We start from the raw sequence: 9,637 nt of genomic DNA, 5'->3' as shown, positions 1-9,637 counted from the left end.
CCAGGCATATAGTGATGCCAGATATAAAACAAATACCCTCGTCCAGAGCATAGAGGAGTGTCTGTGTGCATCACAAGCAGATGGCGGTGATAGCAAACTGTTTCCTTACTGCCTGCATGCAGGATCATACGAACCAGCACCCCGCCCGCCTTTAACTATCATTGGCCACAATGTAACATGGCAGCTGAAATTGGGATGGTTTGTGGGGGAGTGGCATCTAATCAACACTGTTTATTATTTCAGTGGCTGCGTGCTTTTTGGGAGAGGTGGGAGTAAACAAACATGCCGTGAGGCCGGCCAGAAGATAAACACATTCCCCCGCCGTCCCGCTGACAGGGTGGGGGCGAAGGAGAAATTTGGCAGAAAGACCGGATGAAGTCACTTCTCGTTGTTTTCCATGGTCCGTGTCACCCTGAAACAAACTGGCCACGTTAAAAATGGGGCAGTCTAACAGTTATACAAGTCAACACGGGTATACTGGTGCAGGGTTGATTCCCAAAAGAGGAGCACCTGTTAAACGCCTCGGTGAGATAAGCTAAACCGATTCAGCAAACACCAGGTTTTATGAAGCTTATAATAAATAAATACATAAATGAGCTGCATGCATCTTTAAAACTTAGGTCTGCAATAGGAAGGTTGACGGTTCGAGATCCAGAAGGTCTTGAAAATGTAATAATTGCTTTATTAAACTATCTAGCAATATAAATGTTTGTGATTGCTTAGCTCTTATGAAATGCAGGTCAGTGGAGCTCCCACAAGCAGCCATGATCACAAGGTCTGGTTTGTCGCTGCCTGGCCACCTGCAATAAGTGGCACTACAATGGATGCAGCGCATTGGTGCCCTTTTCCCAGATTCTCACTAGCAAAGACTAGACATTTGGAGAGGCTTAGAGACAGTAAGACAATATACAAGTAAGCTTTTACTTGGTACAGGGGTAACACTAAAGGGAATCCACCCAGCTACCCATCGATATACACATACATCTTCAGACTGCTTCTCTTAGTGAAGGCCACAGTGCTGAAATACTATATTGTTTTGTAGCGGAAACACAAGCTGGAAGAAACACCACAAAGATAATGTTTCCGGTACAAAAAGTCCTGTCTTACAGATTACAAACTTAATTACAGTATAAGCTTCAGGCAAGAAAAATTAATCTACCACTGGAAAAACTGTTTATGTTTTACTGCAGGCTTTCACAGAGCTGTCTATAACCTAAAAACAAAAAAAAAATCCAATACAACCAGGCTACAGATAGGCAGTCTTGATTGGTAGAAATATCTCATTAACAACGCAGAGACATCTTGCATCTCGTCTGGCACTAAAACGTGGAAGGACTTTTGGCCCCGAAGATACCAGTAAAAGGGAAGCTATATGAAGTTATTATTGGCTTTGATTTTCCAAAAACCTAGTTATTAGACACCAGTTAATGAAGACAACACATGCATAGCCTCCACAGACACACCATTACACAACAATTTTAGCCTAAGATATTCAAACCAATACTACACTTATTGCAATATTTTTACGCACATACAAAGTATAATGCAACAATGCAGATACACCACTGATCAAGACTAACTTTTTAATCATTTACCTGTGCCTACATGTATATTTTTAGCAAGAGCATAGCAGGCATCAAGGGTAGTCATGTAATGTGAACCATCTAAATGATACCTGTGCATTTCAGTCTTGGAGAGTACGGGTTAAATTGGATCTCCTAAGCAATCTCCACCCAGCTTGGTGTCAGCACCAGCAAGTTCCATATGTTTGTTGGTCCCAGTCCAGGTGGGATGTGGTCAGATCGCCACAGTGGAAAACAGCACCCACCTGCCTGGCCAAGTAGCAGACCCAAACCCAGCCACTGGCCTGAACCTTTCCGTCTCAAGCAGGCCTTGGCTTGCACTGCACTGGCTGAGAACACAAAACCCAAAACCCACAAAAAAGACTAGAACGCCAACAATAATAAATTAAGACAGAGAAATGCTGTCCATATTACTTTATGTTTTTGTTTGGCAGTTTGGTTTGGTGACTGGCAAATCACTGCCCCAGTCTACCTGCATTTTCTTCTGTAAGTTTACTGCTGTAGGTTTACCTGGAGTACAAATGACGACTTATAAAATTGACATTTGAGAATCAAGGGTCTCTTTTTGCCTTTCTTGCTTACTTGCCTGCACGGTGACTTTGAATGCCTGGATGTGTATTTGTGCGTCATGTGGAAATGAGAGAAGTTCAGCAGAAGATATGTCCAGGCCAGGTCTTAGGCAACCAACACTTGAGTCAAAATGTCACAGCAATGAAATTTTATTGTAAGAGACACAAAACCCAAATCTGGATTCTAAAGAACAAGTAGTTCTTCCAAGTCCCCAGCATCTCTGAGCCTAACTGACTTTTTATTTTATTTCCGCAGCTGCCAGCCAGGGTTCATGCACATGGGGATCATACATAGAGATGCCTTATGCCAGGAACCCGCTTATTTCACATGGGGTTCATGTGTGGAGACCCGGCTTTACTCCAAGGACAGGCCTCTTTCGCATGGAGTTCATGGGTAGGGGAAATCGAACATATTTGGTTAAACAAACATAACTCTTCTACATTAAACAGTATGAAGTCAGCAGAGTAAAACGCTCACACCATATGAGGGACTCAGAGTACATTTAGAGCCTAACTAACAGGCCAACCTTGATTGCTGTTCAGTTCTGCTCGTCACCAACATGCTTGGACATGGACAGATTGCACTAATCCTCAGAAACTATTGTTATCACATATAAAGTGCAGTCCCCAGGTTAAGAACATCCAACCGACGGATAACTCGTACTTATGAATGGACTGCCATATTAAAAATTCAGGTTAAACAAAATGATTTGCTACTCCATGACGCTCGTGAAAACATCAGATTCAGCGCTGGGTTGAGGTCCAGTGCAGCACCAAACATAATTTCTTTTATTATTGTTGTATTATTATTGCTATTATTATTATTATTATTATTATTATTATTATTATTATTATTATTATTATACACTGTATTATTATTTTTCCAACCTACAATTTCGACTTAAAGACAAACTTGGATCTCGTTCGGAACCTGGGGACTGCGTGCATTTGAATGTCCCCAGGCTGAGAGTTACCTTGGGGGGGTTAAAATTCTCTGCTTTCCTTGGAAGCCCACCCCCAGTGGCTGTCTGATGGGGAACAGATGGGTACTTGGTTGGCCATTAGAAAGGTGGGGGGTGGTGGTTCCTGGAGTAGTGGACACGTCTGTGGGTGGAGGGAGGAAATGGCCAGGAAGGGAGAGGGACGTGTGGGTTGGGATGGAGGAGGAGGTCGCGGAGCTGACTGCAGGAAGGAATTGTTTTACATGGACTGGACCTTCTTAGGCAGATCATTCGCATGCTTATAACTGCGCAGACAACAGGTTTCAGTTCCAGCAGACATTACCAGACTGAGTAGGAATGAATAGGAAAATTCAGCATATCTGCCTTCCCTATGTTGTCCTTTTTTATAAACTAGCCCCTGACAGCAGATGTATGGGAAAGTTCCATGTGTAGGCCTCAGTCATCCAGGTCCAAACACGACACTCAGGGACACCATGTAAAGTTATGGGTGCCGTGTACGGGCCCCCGCACCCAGCGACATAAGGGGAATAAAAATCCATTAGCATTTTTCACCCGTCTGATGTCTTTTCTGTGGTTTGCCGAAGCTGATGAATGTTTGCTTTCCCTAGAAACTGGCTGAAGCCTGGGCAGACCCCTTTTCCGTCACACCCACAGGCTGCAGGATCGTCCAGCACATAATTAAAGGCAAGGCCCTGCAAGGCTGCCAGTTACAATCTTCGGAGTAGATCCATTAGTACAGACCATGATTCAGCCCAGTAAGATATCTGGCTAGATTCACCTAAACAGCTAAATGTAAGCCAGACAAGAGCCCTGGAAAGACACTGACATCGCATGGAGGTGCATGACATCCTGTCTGGGAAAACAGAGGAAGTGATCACACCCACAAACTCCAAATCCAGAGTCTCACCTTCTTTGCTATATCAGGCAGTAGCCACTCAACCCCCCAGTCCCCCTCCCCTACATAGCTCACTAAACCCCCCCAGTCCCCCTCCCCTACATAGCTCACTAAACCCCCCAGTCCCCCTCCCCTACATAGCTCATTAAACCCCCCCAGTCCCCCTCCCCTCCATAGCTCACTAAACCCCCCAGTCCCCCTCCCCTCCATAGCTCACTAAACCCCCCAGTCCCCCTCCCCTCCATAGCTCACTAACCCCCCAGTCCCCCTCCCCTCCATAGCTCACTAAACCCCCCAGTCCCCCTCCCCTCCATAGCTCACTAACCCCCCAGTCCCCCTCCCCTCCAAAGCTCACTAAACCCCCCAGTCCCCCTCCCCTCCATAGCTCACTAAACCCCCAGTCCCCCCCCCTACATAGCTCACTAAACCCCCAGTCCCCCTCCCCCATAGCTCACTAACCCCCCCAGTCCCCCTCCCCTACATAGCTCACTAAACCCCCAGTCCCCCTCCTCTACATAGCTCACTAAACCCCCCCAGTCCCCCTCCCCTCCATAGCTCACTAAACCCCCCAGTCCCCCTCCCCTACATAGCTCACTAAACCCCCAGTCCCCCTCCCCCATAGCTCACTAACCCCCCCAGTCCCCCTCCCCTACATAGCTCACTAAACCCCCCAGTCCCCCTCCCCTACATAGCTCACTAAACCCCCCAGTCCCCCTCCCCTACATAGCTCACTAAACCCCCAGTCCCCCTCCCCCATAGCTCACTAACCCCCCCAGTCCCCCTCCCCTCCATAGCTCACTAAACCCCCCAGTCCCCCTCCCCTACATAGCTCACTAAACCCCCCAGTCCCCCTCCCCTACATAGCTCACTAAACCCCCAGTCCCCCTCCCCTACATAGCTCACTAAACCCCCCAGTCCCCCTCCCCTCCATAGCTCACTAACCCCCCAGTCCCCCTCCCCTACATAGCTCACTAAACCCCCCAGTCCCCCTCCCCTCCATAGCTCACTAACCCCCCAGTCCCCCTCCCCTCCATAGCTCACTAACCCCCCAGTCCCCCTCCCCTCCATAGCTCACTAAACCCCCCAGTCCCCCTCCCCCATAGCTCACTAAACCCCCCAGTCCCCCTCCCCTCCATAGCTCACTAACCCCCCAGTCCCCCTCCCCTACATAGCTCACTAAACCCCAGTCCCCCTCCCCTCCATAGCTCACTAACCCCCCCAGTCCCCCTCCCCTCCATAGCTCACTAAACCCCAGTCCCCCTCCCCTCCATAGCTCACTAACCCCCCCAGTCCCCCTCCCCTCCATAGCTCACTAAACCCCCAGTCCCCCTCCCCCCCATAGCTCACTAACCCCCCCAGTCCCCCTCCCCTCCATAGCTCACTAAACCCCAGTCCCCCTCCCCTCCATAGCTCACTAAACCCCCCAGTCCCCCTCCCCTCCATAGCTCACTAAACCCCCCAGTCCCCCTCCCCTCCATAGCTCACTAACCCCCCAGTCCCCCTCCCCTACATAGCTCACTAACCCCCCAGTCCCCCTCCCCTACATAGCTCACTAAACCCCCCAGTCCCCCTCCCCTACATAGCTCACTAAACCCCCCAGTCCCCCTCCCCTCCATAGCTCACTAAACCCCCCAGTCCCCCTCCCCTCCATAGCTCACTAAACCCCCCAGTCCCCCTCCCCTCCATAGCTCACTAACCCCCCAGTCCCCCTCCCCTCCATAGCTCACTAACCCCCCAGTCCCCCTCCCCTCCATAGCTCACTAACCCCCCAGTCCCCCTCCCCTCCATAGCTCACTAAACCCCCAGTCCCCCTCCCCTCCATAGCTCACTAAACCCCCAGTCCCCCTCCCCTCCATAGCTCACTAACCCCCCAGTCCCCCTCCCCCCCATAGCTCACTAACCCCCCCAGTCCCCCTCCCCTCCATAGCTCACTAAACCCCCCCAGTCCCCCTCCCCTCCATAGCTCACTAACCCCCCAGTCCCCCTCCCCTACATAGCTCACTAAACCCCCCAGTCCCCCTCCCCTCCATAGCTCACTAACCCCCCAGTCCCCCTCCCCCCCATAGCTCACTAACCCCCCCAGTCCCCCTCCCCTCCATAGCTCACTAAACCCCCCCAGTCCCCCTCCCCTCCATAGCTCACTAACCCCCCAGTCCCCCTCCCCTACATAGCTCACTAACCCCCCCAGTCCCCCTCCCCTCCATAGCTCACTAAACCCCCCCAGTCCCCCTCCCCTCCATAGCTCACTAACCCCCCAGTCCCCCTCCCCCCCATAGCTCACTAACCCCCCCAGTCCCCCTCCCCTTCATAGCTCACTAACCCCCCCAGTCCCCCTCCCCTCCATAGCTCACTAAACCCCCCCAGTCCCCCTCCCCTCCATAGCTCACTAACCCCCCAGTCCCCCTCCCCTCCATAGCTCACTAACCCCCCAGTCCCCCTCCCCTCCATAGCTCACTAAACCCCCCCAGTCCCCCTCCCCTCCATAGCTCACTAACCCCCCAGTCCCCCTCCCCTCCATAGCTCACTAACCCCCCAGTCCCCCTCCCCTCCATAGCTCACTAAACCCCCCAGTCCCCCTCCCCTCCATAGCTCACTAACCCCCCAGTCCCCCTCCCCTCCATAGCTCACTAAACCCCCCAGTCCCCCTCCCCTACATAGCTCACTAAACCCCCAGTCCCCCTCCCCTACATAGCTCACTAAACCCCCCAGTCCCCCTCCCCTACATAGCTCACTAAACCCCCCAGTCCCCCTCCCCTACATAGCTCACTAAACCCCCCAGTCCCCCTCCCCTACATAGCTCACTAAACCCCCCAGTCCCCCTCCCCTCCATAGCTCACTAAACCCCCCAGTCCCCCTCCCCTCCATAGCTCACTAAACCCCCCAGTCCCCCTCCCCTACATAGCTCACTAAACCCCCCAGTCCCCCTCCCCTCCATAGCTCACTAAACCCCCCAGTCCCCCTCCCCTACATAGCTCACTAAACCCCCCAGTCCCCCTCCCCCCATAGCTCACTAACCCCCCCAGTCCCCCTCCCCTCCATAGCTCACCAACCCCCCAGTCCCCCTCCCCTGCACAGCTCATTAACCAGCAGACCTCTCCCCTCCATAGTTCAATGATACCCCAGCCCCCTCTCCTCCATAGCTCATTATCCACCAGCCCCCTCCCCTCCCGTTGCACACACACAAAACATTTAATACCAGTCTGGGCACACCTGCTTTTAATTCATTTATGTCTTTAGCTGTGTTATTCACTTTATAGTAAAAGTCCTTGAGGCAATGAAGTTGTACACCACATATAGAAGTATTAGGAAATGTGTATTTTGTTTGAATTTCTCTTCTGACCAATAGTTTCAGTTTAAATTAATCTGCAATTAACAATCGGCTCAGTATATGTTTGGTATTTGGTCTGAAATGTTTCGGTTTGGAGTAAAACTCGCCTGTGTAGAATTACTAAGCAAATTATTGCTCCTGTTAAAATGGGAGAAAAAATGACTTTACAGACAACAGGTACAAAGAAGTAAAGTTAAGAGGGATGCACAACAATCAGAACTACCAAACTTTTAAAACGTAATCACCATACAATCGGAGTGTTTTGTGCCAACAGCCAAAGAAGATGGAAGAAGCATGCAGAGAAGATAAGACACAAATTGACTGCCAAAAATACGTGTCAAATTATAGGGTAGACTTCCAGAAACTCTTCAGAATCAAAGGCAACAATTTTTCAAAACTGCAATCTGAACAGGATCTGTGGAAGTACTAGGTGCAGTGTGATACGTGACATTGCTAAGGTTGACAAAGGCTGAAACATGACCTCCACTCAACAAGACACACAAGGTAAAATATTAAGAACGGGCACGAACACATCTCAAGACTAATGTTACAAAGGTGTTGTGGAGAGATGAGATGAGAGTGACTCTAGATGGAGCAGATGTATGGCCTAGTGGATGGACACCTTCAAGCACCAACAAGGTGGTAGAGGAGAGATCATGTGGGCTGCAATTATCAGTGATGAACTTGTTCAACTTGCACATGGCATAAAAATGAACAACTGCCAATTTCTAGAAGATACTTTCTTCAAGGACTGTTACAAGAAGAAGTCAGAAGTCAACAGCTTTCAAAAAGGTTATGACATTCATGTAGGACAATGCCCCTTCCCATGCATCAAAGTATTCCATGTATTGGCCAAGAAAAGCTTGAAAGGTGTTTGAATTATGACCTTCATCACCTGAATTAATCCACATTGAGAACTACTGGGCCTTACTATAGTGTGAGTTTCACCAAGGTGGCATGCAGTACACTTCTCAGAGAAGGTTCTGGGAGCCGGTCAGAGCTCCCTCAGCTAATATAGGACGTGATCAAATCAAAAATTTGACTGGTTCAATGGATAATAGGCTCATGATGGTCATTAACAAGAAAGTACATTAAACTTGGTATAGAGGACAGTCAAAAGTTTGTTATTCTTTACATGCACTAAATAAAAAAAATCCACTTAATTTCTGATGGTCTAAAGATTATACACACTGATAATCAAGATTTTTTCTTTTATTTTTGTCTATGACAGACTTATGTAACATTTAATCTCTAAATAAATTTAGAGATCACTAAATTGAGATCAGCAAAAGAAAACTTCACTTTTATAAGTATGCTTAACTTTTGCTAAATAGTATTTGCCTAATAATTGTATGCAGTGCACATATCAAATACACAGATAATACTTATTACATAACCTTGAGGTGCCCTTAAGGTCATTATTTTGTTGAAAAACAAATGATTTTCAGTTGGTTTATCCAAACTCTTGATTTGTACTAAACAAGCACTTGAGGCACCTACTTCCACTTCCTGAGATATATCATTTGCACGTCACTTTGGAGAAAAGTATCTGCTAAATAAAGTAAATGTAAATATTGTAAATGACCAACACCACATAATATCATCAAACCATTCCTTTTACTGACCACAAGTTTGCAGACAAACTGAAATTCTTAGGAAAATACACCGCGGTTGAGGAAGCCACGTGAAATTAATCTCTAAACCAAATGACTAAACTGACCTGTTGTGTCAGTTTGTTTATAAATCGTCCAGGGCCAAACATGAGACATCTATTGTTAGATCCTAGATTTCAGTCTCGGAGAAAAGGCTTTGTGTTCCATTAGGACGCCAAACTAATCATACTACAAAGCAAAATATACATTTTTTCATGTTAGTGACATAGTTACGTGAAATTTAAATCTAGGATAAACAGGCATGTACCTAGGAATTCAGGGCTGCCTGACAAAATAACACTTTGTAACCCCACCCAATTGTACATGTAATTTTACGCAATGAAGGACCTCTGTCATGTGCTTGACCCCCTGATTCTGCCAGGGTATCCATGACCCTACGACGCCGCTGAGTATTATTTATTTGTGTTGGTAAAACTTTCCTATCACCATTTTTGGTGCTGTTTTCAAGCCGAAGGCTGTTCAGCTGCCCTCTACTGCCCTCTGCTGATGAAGTTATGCATGACAAGATGCATGGGATGCTGGATACTGAGTACACCTTGTTATTCCATTGATACTTACTTAGTTTGTTTATGAATCAAAACTGAAAACACGTTTCTTGGTGAACTTAGAGGAAAAATGTGTTGTATG

The sequence above is a fragment of the Brienomyrus brachyistius genome, chromosome 7 (assembly GCF_023856365.1).
Source record: "Brienomyrus brachyistius isolate T26 chromosome 7, BBRACH_0.4, whole genome shotgun sequence".
Classification (NCBI taxonomy): Eukaryota; Metazoa; Chordata; class Actinopteri; order Osteoglossiformes; family Mormyridae; genus Brienomyrus; species Brienomyrus brachyistius.
Note: the sequence above shows the minus strand (reverse complement) of the source record.